This window comes from Phallusia mammillata, chromosome 4 (assembly GCF_965637545.1).
Source record: "Phallusia mammillata chromosome 4, kaPhaMamm4.hap1.1, whole genome shotgun sequence".
Taxonomy (NCBI): Eukaryota; Metazoa; Chordata; class Ascidiacea; order Phlebobranchia; family Ascidiidae; genus Phallusia; species Phallusia mammillata.
Genome location: NC_137255.1, coordinates 8,425,397 through 8,439,391, shown reverse-complemented (window position 1 = coordinate 8,439,391; position 13,995 = coordinate 8,425,397). Strand labels below are relative to the sequence as shown.

At 41.9% G+C, this 13,995-nt stretch overlaps 28 non-coding genes across 28 annotated transcripts; 13 read left to right on the top strand and 15 right to left on the bottom strand.

Annotated features, from left to right (window-relative positions):
* The first annotated feature begins 691 nt into the window (after window positions 1-691).
* Trnak-cuu (transfer RNA lysine (anticodon CUU)) lies at window positions 692-764 on the top strand. The gene has a single exon. It is a non-coding gene; the product is annotated as a tRNA-Lys (tRNA).
* Window positions 765-1,105: 341 nt separating this feature from the next.
* On the bottom strand, window positions 1,106-1,177 carry Trnap-agg (transfer RNA proline (anticodon AGG)). Its single transcript has one exon. It is a non-coding gene; the product is annotated as a tRNA-Pro (tRNA).
* A 534-nt stretch (window positions 1,178-1,711) lies between these two features.
* Trnap-agg (transfer RNA proline (anticodon AGG)) lies at window positions 1,712-1,783 on the bottom strand. The gene has a single exon. It is a non-coding gene; the product is annotated as a tRNA-Pro (tRNA).
* Window positions 1,784-1,920: 137 nt separating this feature from the next.
* Trnak-cuu (transfer RNA lysine (anticodon CUU)) lies at window positions 1,921-1,993 on the top strand. Its single transcript has one exon. It is a non-coding gene; the product is annotated as a tRNA-Lys (tRNA).
* A 337-nt stretch (window positions 1,994-2,330) lies between these two features.
* On the bottom strand, window positions 2,331-2,402 carry Trnap-agg (transfer RNA proline (anticodon AGG)). The gene has a single exon. It is a non-coding gene; the product is annotated as a tRNA-Pro (tRNA).
* A 137-nt stretch (window positions 2,403-2,539) lies between these two features.
* Trnak-cuu (transfer RNA lysine (anticodon CUU)) lies at window positions 2,540-2,612 on the top strand. The gene has a single exon. It is a non-coding gene; the product is annotated as a tRNA-Lys (tRNA).
* A 337-nt stretch (window positions 2,613-2,949) lies between these two features.
* On the bottom strand, window positions 2,950-3,021 carry Trnap-agg (transfer RNA proline (anticodon AGG)). The gene has a single exon. It is a non-coding gene; the product is annotated as a tRNA-Pro (tRNA).
* A 1,278-nt stretch (window positions 3,022-4,299) lies between these two features.
* Window positions 4,300-4,372, top strand: Trnak-cuu (transfer RNA lysine (anticodon CUU)). Its single transcript has one exon. It is a non-coding gene; the product is annotated as a tRNA-Lys (tRNA).
* Window positions 4,373-4,709: 337 nt separating this feature from the next.
* On the bottom strand, window positions 4,710-4,781 carry Trnap-ugg (transfer RNA proline (anticodon UGG)). Its single transcript has one exon. It is a non-coding gene; the product is annotated as a tRNA-Pro (tRNA).
* Window positions 4,782-5,314: 533 nt separating this feature from the next.
* Window positions 5,315-5,386, bottom strand: Trnap-ugg (transfer RNA proline (anticodon UGG)). Its single transcript has one exon. It is a non-coding gene; the product is annotated as a tRNA-Pro (tRNA).
* Window positions 5,387-5,523: 137 nt separating this feature from the next.
* Trnak-cuu (transfer RNA lysine (anticodon CUU)) lies at window positions 5,524-5,596 on the top strand. Its single transcript has one exon. It is a non-coding gene; the product is annotated as a tRNA-Lys (tRNA).
* Window positions 5,597-5,933: 337 nt separating this feature from the next.
* Trnap-agg (transfer RNA proline (anticodon AGG)) lies at window positions 5,934-6,005 on the bottom strand. Its single transcript has one exon. It is a non-coding gene; the product is annotated as a tRNA-Pro (tRNA).
* A 533-nt stretch (window positions 6,006-6,538) lies between these two features.
* Window positions 6,539-6,610, bottom strand: Trnap-ugg (transfer RNA proline (anticodon UGG)). Its single transcript has one exon. It is a non-coding gene; the product is annotated as a tRNA-Pro (tRNA).
* A 137-nt stretch (window positions 6,611-6,747) lies between these two features.
* Trnak-cuu (transfer RNA lysine (anticodon CUU)) lies at window positions 6,748-6,820 on the top strand. The gene has a single exon. It is a non-coding gene; the product is annotated as a tRNA-Lys (tRNA).
* Window positions 6,821-7,157: 337 nt separating this feature from the next.
* Window positions 7,158-7,229, bottom strand: Trnap-agg (transfer RNA proline (anticodon AGG)). The gene has a single exon. It is a non-coding gene; the product is annotated as a tRNA-Pro (tRNA).
* Window positions 7,230-7,761: 532 nt separating this feature from the next.
* On the bottom strand, window positions 7,762-7,833 carry Trnap-ugg (transfer RNA proline (anticodon UGG)). The gene has a single exon. It is a non-coding gene; the product is annotated as a tRNA-Pro (tRNA).
* A 137-nt stretch (window positions 7,834-7,970) lies between these two features.
* Trnak-cuu (transfer RNA lysine (anticodon CUU)) lies at window positions 7,971-8,043 on the top strand. The gene has a single exon. It is a non-coding gene; the product is annotated as a tRNA-Lys (tRNA).
* A 337-nt stretch (window positions 8,044-8,380) lies between these two features.
* Window positions 8,381-8,452, bottom strand: Trnap-ugg (transfer RNA proline (anticodon UGG)). The gene has a single exon. It is a non-coding gene; the product is annotated as a tRNA-Pro (tRNA).
* Window positions 8,453-8,589: 137 nt separating this feature from the next.
* Trnak-cuu (transfer RNA lysine (anticodon CUU)) lies at window positions 8,590-8,662 on the top strand. The gene has a single exon. It is a non-coding gene; the product is annotated as a tRNA-Lys (tRNA).
* Window positions 8,663-8,999: 337 nt separating this feature from the next.
* Window positions 9,000-9,071, bottom strand: Trnap-agg (transfer RNA proline (anticodon AGG)). The gene has a single exon. It is a non-coding gene; the product is annotated as a tRNA-Pro (tRNA).
* Window positions 9,072-9,603: 532 nt separating this feature from the next.
* Window positions 9,604-9,675, bottom strand: Trnap-ugg (transfer RNA proline (anticodon UGG)). The gene has a single exon. It is a non-coding gene; the product is annotated as a tRNA-Pro (tRNA).
* A 137-nt stretch (window positions 9,676-9,812) lies between these two features.
* On the top strand, window positions 9,813-9,885 carry Trnak-cuu (transfer RNA lysine (anticodon CUU)). The gene has a single exon. It is a non-coding gene; the product is annotated as a tRNA-Lys (tRNA).
* A 546-nt stretch (window positions 9,886-10,431) lies between these two features.
* Window positions 10,432-10,504, top strand: Trnak-cuu (transfer RNA lysine (anticodon CUU)). The gene has a single exon. It is a non-coding gene; the product is annotated as a tRNA-Lys (tRNA).
* Window positions 10,505-11,275: 771 nt separating this feature from the next.
* Trnak-cuu (transfer RNA lysine (anticodon CUU)) lies at window positions 11,276-11,348 on the top strand. The gene has a single exon. It is a non-coding gene; the product is annotated as a tRNA-Lys (tRNA).
* A 339-nt stretch (window positions 11,349-11,687) lies between these two features.
* On the bottom strand, window positions 11,688-11,759 carry Trnap-agg (transfer RNA proline (anticodon AGG)). The gene has a single exon. It is a non-coding gene; the product is annotated as a tRNA-Pro (tRNA).
* A 742-nt stretch (window positions 11,760-12,501) lies between these two features.
* Window positions 12,502-12,574, top strand: Trnak-cuu (transfer RNA lysine (anticodon CUU)). The gene has a single exon. It is a non-coding gene; the product is annotated as a tRNA-Lys (tRNA).
* A 342-nt stretch (window positions 12,575-12,916) lies between these two features.
* Trnap-agg (transfer RNA proline (anticodon AGG)) lies at window positions 12,917-12,988 on the bottom strand. Its single transcript has one exon. It is a non-coding gene; the product is annotated as a tRNA-Pro (tRNA).
* A 137-nt stretch (window positions 12,989-13,125) lies between these two features.
* Window positions 13,126-13,198, top strand: Trnak-cuu (transfer RNA lysine (anticodon CUU)). Its single transcript has one exon. It is a non-coding gene; the product is annotated as a tRNA-Lys (tRNA).
* The last annotated feature ends 797 nt before the right edge of the window (window positions 13,199-13,995 follow it).

Below are 13,995 nucleotides of genomic sequence, written 5' to 3'. Positions count from 1 at the left end.
TTGGCATGGCTTGTACCAAAGCATTTGACACGAAGACAACATTTTGTTTAAGTGGCAATTATATTGCATGTAACAAACAAACTGTTCAAAGATCAAAGTAACAAACGTTGCGTTCACGCATTTAATTGTTTGTTCGTTTTTTTTTTCAAATGATAGATTTGATTCTAACAAATGGAAGCGTGCGATATAAGACAGATTGTTTCGATAACCCAGTCATTTAAAATGTACTTGTACGTTGCGACCAAAAGTGTTATAGAAGGGCTCGTCCGGGATTTGAACCCGGGACCTCTCGCACCCTAAGCGAGAATCATACCCCTAGACCAGTGGTTCTCAAACTTTTTGTTGTTGCGACGCCCCTGGAAAAGTTTTCTGGACTTGCGACGCACCAGGAAATAAAAGTTATTGAGGAAACTTGTTATTAAAGCTGTGTTTATTGATACAACAACAAAAAGCCACGAAACGAAACTATTCTGTGACGCCCTTGAAAGATTGAAACGACGCACCAGGGCGTCGCGACGCACAGTTTGAGAACTACTGCCCTAGACCAACGAGCCGATGTGTCAACTGCACGTATAAACAAGAATTGTTTTAACCAGAAAGTTCGATCCTTTGCCATTAACGTATGTTCACGCCTGTGTGATGTGTATTGCTTGGAAGGTTTACCCATTTTGTGTCGACTGCAATCTTGTGCGCCCGGCTAGCTCAGTCGGTAGAGCGTTGGACTCTTAATCCAACGGTCGTGGGTTCGAGCCCCACGTTGGGCGATAGTTTGTGCGAAGTATTAGATTGGATGAGACAGATTTGTAAATCAGGCAAACTAGCTGATTTGGAATTCTTTTCAAGTGTTTGGCATGGCTTGTACCAAAGCATTTGACACGAAGACAACATTTTGTTTAAGTGGCAATTATATTGCATGTAACAAACAAACTGTTCAAAGATCAAAGTAACAAACGTTGCGTTCACGCATTTAATTGTTTGTTCGTTTTTTTTTTTCAAATGATAGATTTGATTCTAACAAATGGAAGCGTGCGATATAAGACAGATTGTTTCGATAACCCAGTCATTTAAAATGTACTTGTACGTTGCGACCAAAAGTGTTCTAGAAGGGCTCGTCCGGGATTTGAACCCGGGACCTCTCGCACCCTAAGCGAGAATCATACCCCTAGACCAACGAGCCGATGTGTTAACTGCATGTATACATAAGGCTTGTTCAAAACAGAAAGTTCGATCCTTTGCCATTGTCGTCTGTTCACGCCTATGTGATATGTATTGCTTGGAAGGTTTACGCATTTTGAGTCGACTGCAACCTTGTGCGCCCGGCTAGCTCAGTCGGTAGAGCGTTGGAGTTCGTGGGTTCGAGCCCCCCGTTGGGCGATAGTTTGTGCGAAGTATTAGATTGGATGAGACAGATTTGTAAATCAGGCAAACTAGCTGATTTGGAATTCTTTTCAAGTGTTTGGCATGGCTTGTACCAAAGTATTTGACACGAAGACAACATTTTGTTTAAGTGGCAATTATTTTGCATGTAACAAAGAAACTGTTCAAAGATCGAAGTAAGAAACCTTGCGTTCACGCATTTAATTGTTGGTTTGTTTTTTCAAATGATAGATTTGATTGTAAGGCACGGAAGCGTACAATATAAAACAGACGTGTATCGATTACCCAGTCATTTAAAATGTACTTGTACGTTGCGACCAAAAGTGTTCTAGAAGGGCTCGTCCGGGATTTGAACCCGGGACCTCTCGCACCCTAAGCGAGAATCATACCCCTAGACCAACGAGCCGATGTGTTAACTGCATGTATACATAAGGCTTGTTCAAAACAGAAAGTTCGATCCTTTGCCATTGTCGTCTGTTCACGCCTATGTGATATGTATTGCTTGGAAGGTTTACGCATTTTGAGTCGACTGCAACCTTGTGCGCCCGGCTAGCTCAGTCGGTAGAGCGTTGGACTCTTAATCCAACGGTCGTGGGTTCGATCCCCACGTTGGGCGATATTTTGTGCGAAGTATTAGATTGGATGAGACAGATTTGTAAATCAGGCAAACCAGCTGATTTGGAATTCTTTTCAAGAGTTTGGCATGGCTTGTACCAAAGCATTTGACACGAAGACAACATTTTGTTTAAGTGGCAATTATATTGCATTGAACAAACAAACTGTTCAAAGATCGAAGTAAGAAACCTTGCGTTCACGCGTTTTATTGTTGGTTTGTTTTTTCAAATGATAGATTTGATTGTAAGGCACGGAAGCGTACGATATAAGACAGACGTGTATCGATAACCCAGTCATTTAAAATGTACTTGTACGTTGCGACCAAAAGTGTTCTAGAAGGGCTCGTCCGGGATTTGAACCCGGGACCTCTCGCACCCTAAGCGAGAATCATACCCCTAGACCAACGAGCCGATGTGTTAACTGCATGTATACATCAGGCTTGTTCAAAACAGAAAGTTCGATCCTTTGCCATTGTCGTCTGTTCAAGCCTATGCGATATGTATTGCTTGGAAGGTTTAAGCATTTTGAGTCGACTGCAACCTTGTGCGCCCGGCTAGCTCAGTCGGTAGAGCGTTGGACTCTTAATCCAACGGTCGTGGGTTCGAGCCCCACGTTGGGCGATATTTTGTGCGAAGTATTAGATTGGACGAGACAGATTTGTAAATCAGGCAAACCAGCTGATTTGGAATTTTTTTCAAGTGTTTGGCATGGCTTGTACCAAAGCATTTGACACGACGACAACATTTTGTTTAAGTGGCAATTATATTGCATTGAACAAACAAACTGTTCAAAGATCGAAGTAACAAACGTTGCGTTCACGCATTTAATTGTTGGTTTGTGTTTTCAAATGATAGATTTGATTGTAAGGCACGGAAGCGTACAATATAGGACAGATGTGTATCGATTACCCAGTCATTTAAAATGTACTTGTACGTTGCGACCAAAAGTGTTCTAGAAGGGCTCGTCCGGGATTTGAACCCGGAACCTCTCGCACCCTAAGCGAGAATCATACCCCTAGACCAACGAGCCGATGTGTCAACTGCACGTATAAACAAGAGTTGTTTTAACCAGAAAGTTCGATCCTTTGCCATTGTCGTATGTTCACGCCTATGTGATATGTATTGCTTGGAAGGTTTACGCATTTTGAGTCGACTGCAACCTTGTGCGCCCGGCTAGCTCAGTCGGTAGAGCGTTGGAGGTCGTGGGTTCGAGCCCCCCGTTGGGCGATATTTTGTGCGAAGTATTAAATTGGATAAGAAAAATTTGCAGTTCCGATAAAGTGGCTGATTTGGCTTTTTTTGAATTGTTTGGCATGATTTGTACCAAAGCATTTGACACAAAGACAACATTTTGTTTAAGTGGCTATTATATTGCATTGAAAAAACAAACTGTTTAAAGATCAAAGTATGAAACGTTGCGTTCACGCATTTAATTGTTTGTTCGTTTTTTCAAATGATAGATTTGATTCTAACAAATGGAAGCGTGCGATATAAGACAGACGTGTATCGATTACCCAGTAACTTAAAATGTACTTGTACGTTGCGACCAAAAGTGTTCTAGAAGGGCTCGTCCGGGATTTGAACCCGGGACTTCTCGCACCCATAGCGAGAATCATACCCCTAGACCAGTGGTTCCCAAACTATGGTACGCGTACCACTAGTGGTACGCGAAGGTCTCCAAGGTGGTACGCGAGCAACTTATTAAGTTCACACAAAACGATCTTAATTTCACACAAGTTTTAATTCACACAAATTACGTAGAGCGTGAAATTTCACACTATATTTCCTACTAAATTCTAATTCATTGGTGTATTGACGCATTGAACTGTTAAGCAAGGTTTCTTTGTGACGAAATAGATTTATTATGACGTAATGAATCTGTTATTACGACGTAATAAGTCCTTAAAGTCAGTTTTTGTAATAAGCTACTAGTTGTGTTGACAGTAGCACTGTAGCGAGGGCGGTAAAAGTTTGACTAAGTTTTGTTTAATATTTACGAGCCTTTGGTTACTGAAGGCCAAAGTTACTAAGGTAAAGTTAGTAAAGTTTAGTAACATTTTTATTCATTAAATTCTAACATGATTGTAGGTGGTACGAGAACGCTGCATGAACCAAAAAAATGGTACGCGAGTAGATAAAGTTTGGGAACCACTGCCCTAGACCAACGAGCCGATGTGTTAACTGCATGTATACATAAGGCTTGTTCAAAACAGAAAGTTCGAACCTTTGCCATTGTCGTATGTTCACACCTATGTGATGTGTATTGCTTGGAAGGTTTACGCATTTTGAGTCGACTGCAACCTTGAGCGCCCGGCTAGCTCAGTCGGTAGAGCGTTGGACTCTTAATCCAACGGTCGTGGGTTCGAGCCCCACGTTGGGCGATATTTTGTGCGAAGTATTAGATTGGATGAGACAGATTTGTAAATCAGGCAAACTAGCTGATTTGGAATTCTTTTCAAGTGTTTGGCATGGCTTGTACCAAAGCATTTGACACGGAGACAACATTTTGTTTAAGTGGCAATTATATTGCATGTAACAAACAAACTGTTCAAAGATCGAAGTAAGAAACCTTGCGTTCACGCATTTAATTGTTGGTTTGTTTTTTCAAATGATAGATTTGATTGTAAGGCACGGAAGCGTACGATATAAGACAGACGTGTATCGATAACCCAGTCATTTAAAATGTACTTGTACGTTGCGACCAAAAGTGTTATAGAAGGGCTCGTCCGGGATTTGAACCCGGGACCTCTCGCACCCAAAGCGAGAATCATACCCCTAGACCAACGAGCCGATGTGTTAACTGCATGTATACATAAGGCTTGTTCAAAACAGAAAGTTCGATCCTTTGCCATTGTCGTATGTTCACGCCTATGTGATATGTATTGCTTGGAAGGTTTACGCATTTTGAGTCGACTGCAACCTTGTGCGCCCGGCTAGCTCAGTCGGTAGAGCGTTGGAGGTCGTGGGTTCGAGCCCCCCGTTGGGCGATAGTTTGTGCGAAGTATTAAATTGGATAAGAAAAATTTGCAGTTCCGATAAAGTGGCTGATTTGCCATTTTTTCAATTGTTTGGCATGATTTGTACCAAAGCATTTGACACAAAGACAACATTTTGTTTAAGTGGCTATTATATTGCATTGAAAAAACAAACTGTTTAAAGATCAAAGTATGAAACGTTGCGTTCACGCATTTAATTGTTTGTTCGTTTTTTTCAAATGATAGATTTGATTCTAACAAATGGAAGCGTGCGATATAAGACAGATTGTTTCGATAACCCAGTCATTCAAAATATACTTGTACGTTGCGACCAAAAGTGTTATAGAAGGGCTCGTCCGGGATTTGAACCCGGGAACTCTCGCACCCAAAGCGAGAATCATACCCCTAGACCAACGAGCCGATGTGTTAACTGCATGTATACATGAGGCTTGTTCAAAACAGAAAGTTCGAACCTTTGCCATTGTCGTATGTTCACACCTATGTGATGTGTATTGCTTGGAAGGTTTACGCATTTTGAGTCGACTGCAACCTTGTGCGCCCGGCTAGCTCAGTCGGTAGAGCGTTGGACTCTTAATCCAACGGTCGTGGGTTCGAGCCCCACGTTGGGCGATATTTTGTGCGAAGTATTAGATTGGATGAGACAGATTTGTAAATCAGGCAAACCAGCTGATTTGGAATTCTTTTCAAGTGGTTGGCATGGCTTGTACCAAAGCATTTGACACGAAGACAACATTTTGTTTAAGTGGCAATTATATTGCATTGTACAAACAAACTGTTCAAAGATCGAAGTAAGAAACCTTGCGTTCACGCATTTAATTGTTGGTTTGTTTTTTCAAATGATAGATTTGATTGTAAGGCACGGAAGCGTACAATATAAGACAGATGTGTATCGATTACCCAGTCATTTAAAATGTACTTGTACGTTGCGACCAAAAGTGTTCTAGAAGGGCTCGTCCGGGATTTGAACCCGGAACCTCTCGCACCCTAAGCGAGAATCATACCCCTAGACCAACGAGCCGATGTGTCAACTGCACGTATAAACAAGAGTTGTTTTAACCAGAAAGTTCGATCCTTTGCCATTGTCGTATGTTCACGCCTATGTGATATGTATTGCTTGGAAGGTTTACGCATTTTGAGTCGACTGCAACCTTGTGCGCCCGGCTAGCTCAGTCGGTAGAGCGTTGGAGGTCGTGGGTTCGATCCCCACGTTGGGCGATATTTTGTGCGAAGTATTAAATTGGATAAGAAAAATTTGCAGTTCCGATAAAGTGGCTTATTTGGCTTTTTTTCAATTGTTTGGCATGATTTGTACCAAAGCATTTGACACAAAGACAACATTTTGTTTAAGTGGCTATTATATTGCATTGAAAAAACAAACTGTTTAAAGATCAAAGTATGAAACGTTGCGTTCACGCATTTAATTGTTTGTTCGTTTTTTCAAATGATAGATTTGATTTTAACAAATGGAAGCGTGCGATATAAGACAGACGTGTATCGATTACCCAGTAATTTAAAATGTACTTGTACGTTGCGACCAAAAGTGTTCTAGAAGGGCTCGTCCGGGATTTGAACCCGGGACCTCTCGCACCCAAAGCGAGAATCATACCCCTAGACCAACGAGCCGATGTGTTAACTGCATGTATACATAAGGCTTGTTCAAAACAGAAAGTTCGATCCTTTGCCATTGTCGTATGTTCACGCCTATGTGATATGTATTGCTTGGAAGGTTTACGCATTTTGAGTCGACTGCAACCTTGTGCGCCCGGCTAGCTCAGTCGGTAGAGCGTTGGACTCTTAATCCAACGGTCGTCGGTTCGAGCCCCACGTTGGGCGATATTTTGTGCGAAGTATTAGATTGGATGAGACAGATTTGTAAATCAGGCAAACCAGCTGATTTGGAATTTTTTTCAAGTGTTTGGCATGGCTTGTACCAAAGCATTTGACACGAAGACAACATTTTGTTTAAGTGGCAATTATATTGCATTGAACAAACAAACTGTTCAAAGATCGAAGTAAGAAACCTTGCGTTCACGCATTTAATTGTTGGTTTGTGTTTTCAAATGATAGATTTGATTGTAAGGCACGGAAGCGTACAATATAAGACAGACGTGTATCGATTACCCAGTCATTTAAAATGTACTTGTACGTTGCGACCAAAAGTGTTCTAGAAGGGCTCGTCCGGGATTTGAACCCGGAACCTCTCGCACCCTAAGCGAGAATCATACCCCTAGACCAACGAGCCGATGTGTCAACTGCACGTATAAACAAGAGTTGTTTTAACCAGAAAGTTCGATCCTTTGCCATTGTCGTATGTTCACGCCTATGTGATATGTATTGCTTGGAAGGTTTACGCATTTTGAGTCGACTGCAACCTTGTGCGCCCGGCTAGCTCAGTCGGTAGAGCGTTGGAGGTCGTGGGTTCGAGCCCCACGTTGGGCGATATTTTGTGCGAAGTATTAAATTGGATAAGAAAAATTTGCAGTTCCGATAAAGTGGCTGATTTGGCTTTTTTTCAATTGTTTGGCATGATTTATACCAAAGCATTTGACACAAAGACAACATTTTGTTTAAGTGGCTATTATATTGCATTGAAAAAACAAACTGTTTAAAGATCAAAGTATGAAACGTTGCGTTCACGCATTTAATTGTTTGTTCGTTTTTTCAAATGATAGATTTGATTCTAACAAATGGAAGCGTGCGATATAAGACAGATTGTATCGATTACCCAGTAATTTAAAATGTACTTGTACGTTGCGACCAAAAGTGTTCTAGAAGGGCTCGTCCGGGATTTGAACCCGGGACCTCTCGCACCCAAAGCGAGAATCATACCCCTAGACCAACGAGCCGATGTGTTAACTGCATGTATACATCAGGCTTGTTCAAAACAGAAAGTTCGATCCTTTGCCATTGTCGTATGTTCACACCTATGTGATGTGTATTGCTTGGAAGATTTACGCATTTTGAGTCGACTGCAACCTTGTGCGCCCGGCTAGCTCAGTCGGTAGAGCGTTGGACTCTTAATCCAATGGTCATGGGTTCGAGCCCCACGTTGGGCGATATTTTGTGCGAAGTATTAGATTGGATGAGACAGATTTGTAAATCAGGCAAACTAGCTGATTTGGAATTCTTTTCAAGTGTTTGGCATGGCTTGTACCAAAGCATTTGACACGAAGACAACATTTTGTTTAAGTGGCAATTATATTGCATGTAACAAACAAACTGTTCAAAGACCGAAGTAAGAAACCTTGCGTTCACGCATTTAATTGTTGGTTTGTTTTTTCAAATGATAGATTTGATTGTAAGGCACGGAAGCGTACAATATAAGACAGACGTGTATCGATTACCCAGTCATTTAAAATGTACTTGTACGTTGCGACCAAAAGTGTTCTAGAAGGGCTCGTCCGGGATTTGAACCCGGGACTACTCGCACCCAAAGCGAGAATCATACCCCTGGACCAACGAGCCGATGTGTTAACTGCATGTATACATAAGGATTGTTCAAAACAGAAAGTTCGAACCTTTGCCATTGTCGTATGTTCACACCTATGTGATATGTATTGCTTGGAAGGTTTACGCATTTTGAGTCGACTGCAACCTTGTGCGCCCGGCTAGCTCAGTCGGTAGAGCGTTGGACTCTTAATCCAACGGTCGTCGGTTCGAGCCCCACGTTGGGCGATATTTTGTGCGAAGTATTAGATTGGATGAGACAGATTTGTAAATCAGGCAAACCAGCTGATTTGGAATTTTTTTCAAGTGTTTGGCATGGCTTGTACCAAAGCATTTGACACGAAGACAACATTTTGTTTAAGTGGCAATTATATTGCATTGAACAAACAAACTGTTCAAAGATCGAAGTAAGAAACCTTGCGTTCACGCATTTAATTGTTGGTTTGTGTTTTCAAATGATAGATTTGATTGTAAGGCACGGAAGCGTACAATATAAGACAGACGTGTATCGATTACCCAGTCATTTAAAATGTACTTGTACGTTGCGACCAAAAGTGTTCTAGAAGGGCTCGTCCGGGATTTGAACCCGGAACCTCTCGCACCCTAAGCGAGAATCATACCCCTAGACCAACGAGCCGATGTGTCAACTGCACGTATAAACAAGAGTTGTTTTAACCAGAAAGTTCGATCCTTTGCCATTGTCGTATGTTCACGCCTATGTGATATGTATTGCTTGGAAGGTTTACGCATTTTGAGTCGACTGCAACCTTGTGCGCCCGGCTAGCTCAGTCGGTAGAGCGTTGGAGGTCGTGGGTTCGAGCCCCACGTTGGGCGATATTTTGTGCGAAGTATTAAATTGGATAAGAAAAATTTGCAGTTCCGATAAAGTGGCTGATTTGGCTTTTTTTCAATTGTTTGGCATGATTTATACCAAAGCATTTGACACAAAGACAACATTTTGTTTAAGTGGCTATTATATTGCATTGAAAAAACAAACTGTTTAAAGATCAAAGTATGAAACGTTGCGTTCACGCATTTAATTGTTTGTTCGTTTTTTCAAATGATAGATTTGATTCTAACAAATGGAAGCGTGCGATATAAGACAGATTGTATCGATTACCCAGTAATTTAAAATGTACTTGTACGTTGCGACCAAAAGTGTTCTAGAAGGGCTCGTCCGGGATTTGAACCCGGGACCTCTCGCACCCAAAGCGAGAATCATACCCCTAGACCAACGAGCCGATGTGTTAACTGCATGTATACATCAGGCTTGTTCAAAACAGAAAGTTCGATCCTTTGCCATTGTCGTATGTTCACACCTATGTGATGTGTATTGCTTGGAAGATTTACGCATTTTGAGTCGACTGCAACCTTGTGCGCCCGGCTAGCTCAGTCGGTAGAGCGTTGGACTCTTAATCCAATGGTCATGGGTTCGAGCCCCACGTTGGGCGATATTTTGTGCGAAGTATTAGATTGGATGAGACAGATTTGTAAATCAGGCAAACTAGCTGATTTGGAATTCTTTTCAAGTGTTTGGCATGGCTTGTACCAAAGCATTTGACACGAAGACAACATTTTGTTTAAGTGGCAATTATATTGCATGTAACAAACAAACTGTTCAAAGACCGAAGTAAGAAACCTTGCGTTCACGCATTTAATTGTTGGTTTGTTTTTTCAAATGATAGATTTGATTGTAAGGCACGGAAGCGTACAATATAAGACAGACGTGTATCGATTACCCAGTCATTTAAAATGTACTTGTACGTTGCGACCAAAAGTGTTCTAGAAGGGCTCGTCCGGGATTTGAATCCGGGACTACTCGCACCCAAAGCGAGAATCATACCCCTGGACCAACGAGCCGATGTGTTAACTGCATGTATACATAAGGATTGTTCAAAACAGAAAGTTCGAACCTTTGCCATTGTCGTATGTTCACACCTATGTGATGTGTATTGCTTGGAAGGTTTACGCATTTTGAGTCGACTGCAACCTTGTGCGCCCGGCTAGCTCAGTCGGTAGAGCGTTGGACTCTTAATCCAACGGTCGTGGGTTAGAGCCCCCCGTTGGGCGATAGTTTGTGCGAAGTATTAGATTGGATGAGACAGATTTGTAAATCAGGCAAACTAGCTGATTTGGAATTCTTTTCAAGTGTTTGGCATGGCTTGTACCAAAGCATTTGACACGAAGACAACATTTTGTTTAAGTGGCAATTATATTGCATGTAACAAACAAACTGTTCAAAGATCGAAGTAAGAAACCTTGCGTTCACGCATTTAATTGTTGGTTTGTTTTTTTCAAATGATAGATTTGATTGTAAGGCACGGAAGCGTACAATATAAGACAGACGTGTATCGATAACCCAGTCATTTAAAATGTACTTGTACGTTGCGACCAAAAGTGTTATAGAAGGGCTCGTCCGGGATTTGAACCCGGGACCTCTCGCACCCTAAGCGAGAATCATACCCCTAGACCAGTGGTTCTCAAACTTTTTGTTGTTGCGACGCCCCTGGAAAAGTTTTCTGGACTTGCGACGCACCAGGAAATAAAAGTTATTGAGGAGACTTGTTATTAAAGCTGTGTTTATTGATACAACAACAAAAAGCCACGAAACGAAACTATTCTGTGACGCCCTTGAAAGATTGAAACGACGCACCAGGGCGTCGCGACGCACAGTTTGAGAACTACTGCCCTAGACCAACGAGCCGATGTGTCAACTGCACGTATAAACAAGAATTGTTTTAACCAGAAAGTTCGATCCTTTGCCATTAACGTATGTTCACGCCTGTGTGATGTGTATTGCTTGGAAGGTTTACCCATTTTGTGTCGACTGCAATCTTGTGCGCCCGGCTAGCTCAGTCGGTAGAGCGTTGGACTCTTAATCCAACGGTCGTGGGTTCGAGCCCCACGTTGGGCGATAGTTTGTGCGAAGTATTTGATTGGATGAGACAGATTTGTAAATCAGGCAAACTAGCTGATTTGGAATTCTTTTCAAGTGTTTGGCATGGCTTGTACCAAAGCATTTGACACGAAGACAACATTTTGTTTAAGTGGCAATTATATTGCATGTAACAAACAAACTGTTCAAAGATCAAAGTAACAAACGTTGCGTTCACGCATTTAATTGTTTGTTCGTTTTTTTTTCAAATGATAGATTTGATTCTAACAAATGGAAGCGTGCGATAAAAGAAAGATTGTTTCGATAACCCAGTCATTTAAAATGTACTTGTACGTTGCGACCAAAAGTGTTATAGAAGGGCTCGTCCGGGATTTGAACCCGGAACCTCTCGCACCCTAAGCGAGAATCATACCCCTAGACCAACGAGCCGATGTGTCAACTGCACGTATAAACATGAGTTGTTTTAACCAGAAAGTTCGATCCTTTGCCATTGTCGTATGTTCACGCCTATGTGATATGTATTGCTTGGAAGGTTTACGCATTTTGAGTCGACTGCAACCTTGTGTGCCCGGCTAGCTCAGTCGGTAGAGCGTTGGAGGTCGCGGGTTCGAGCCCCCCGTTGGGCGATAGTTTGTGCGAAGTATTAGATTGGATAAGAAAAATTTGCAGTTCCGATAAAGTGGCTGATTTGGCTTTTTTTCAATTGTTTGGCATGATTTGTACCAAAGCATTTGACACAAAGACAACATTTTGTTTAAGTGGCAATTATATTGCATTGAACAAACAAGCTGTTTAAAGATCAAAGTAAGAAACGTTGCGTTCACGCATTTAATTGTTTGTTCGTTTTTTTCATATGATAGATTTGATTCTAACAAATGGAAGCGCGCGATGTAAGACAGATTGTTTCGATAACCCAGTCATTCAAAATATACTTGTACGTTGCGACCAAAAGTGATATAGAAGGGCTCGTCCGGGATTTGAATCCGGGACCTCTCGCACCCAAAGCGAGAATCACACCCCTGGACCAACGAGCCGATGTGTTAACTGCATGTATACATCAGGCTTGTTCAAAACAGAAAGTTCGATCCTTTGCCATTGTCGTATGTTCACGCCTGTGTGATGTGTATTGCTTGGAAGGTTTACCCATTTTGTGTCGACTGCAATCTTGTGCGCCCGGCTAGCTCAGTCGGTAGAGCGTTGGACTCTTAATCCAACGGTCGTGGGTTCGAGCCCCACGTTGGGCGATAGTTTGTGCGAAGTATTAGATTGAATGAGACAGATTTGTAAATCAGGCAAACTAGCTGATTTGGAATTCTTTTCAAGTGTTTGGCATGGCTTGTACCAAAGCATTTGACACGAAGACAACATTTTGTTTAAGTGGCAATTATATTGCATGTAACAAACAAACTGTTCAAAGATCAAAGTAACAAACGTTGCGTTCACGCATTTAATTGTTTGTTCGTTTTTTTTTTTTCAAATGATAGATTTGATTCTAACAAATGGAAGCGTGCGATATAAGACAGATTGTTTCGATAACCCAGTCATTTAAAATGTACTTGTACGTTGCGACCAAAAGTGTTACAGAAGGGCTCGTCCGGGATTTGAACCCGGGACCTCTCGCACCCTAAGCGAGAATCATACCCCTAGACCAACGAGCCGATGTGTTAACTGCATGTATACATAAGACTTGTTCAAAACAGAAAGTTCGAACCTTTGCCATTGTCGTATGTTCACACCTATGTGATGTGTATTGCTTGGAAGGTTTACGCATTTTGAGTCGACTGCAACCTTGTGCGCCCGGCTAGCTCAGTCGGTAGAGCGTTGGACTCTTAATCCAACGGTCGTGGGTTCGAGCCCCACGTTGGGCGATAGTTTGTGCGAAGTATTAGATTGGATAAGAAAAATTTGCAGTTCCGATAAAGTGGCTGATTTGGCTTTTTTTCAATTGTTTGGCATGATTTATACCAAAGCATTTGACACGAAGACAACATTTTGTTCAAGTGGCAATTATATTGCATGTAACAAACAAACTGTTCAAAGATCGAAGTAAGAAACCTTGCGTTCACGCATTTAATTGTTGGTTTGTTTTTTCAAATGATAGATTTAATCGTAAGTCACGGAAGCGTACGATATAAGACAGACGTGTATCGATAACCCAGTCATTTAAAATGTACATGTACGTTGCGACAAAAAGTGTTATAGAAGGGCTCGTCCGGGATTTGAATCCGGGACCACTCGCACCCTAAGCGAGAATCATACCCCTAGACCAGTGGTTCTCAAACTTTTAGTTGTTGCGACGCCCCTGGAAAAGTTTTCTGGACTTGCGACGCACCAGGAAATAAAAGTTATTGAGGAAACTTGTTAGTAAAGCTGTGTTTATTGATACAACAACAAATAGCCACGAAACGAAACTATTCTGTGACGCCCTTGGAAGATTGAAACGACGCACCAGGGCGTCGCGACGCACAGTTTGAGAACTACTGCCCTAGACCAACGTGTCGATGTGTTAACTGCATGTATACAATAAGGCTTGTTCAAATCAGAAAGTTCGAACCTTTGCCATTGTCGTATGTTCACACCTATGTGATGTGTATTGCTTGGAAGGTTTACGCATTTTGAGTCGACTGCAACCTTGTGTGCCCGGCTAGCTCAGTCGGTAGAGCGT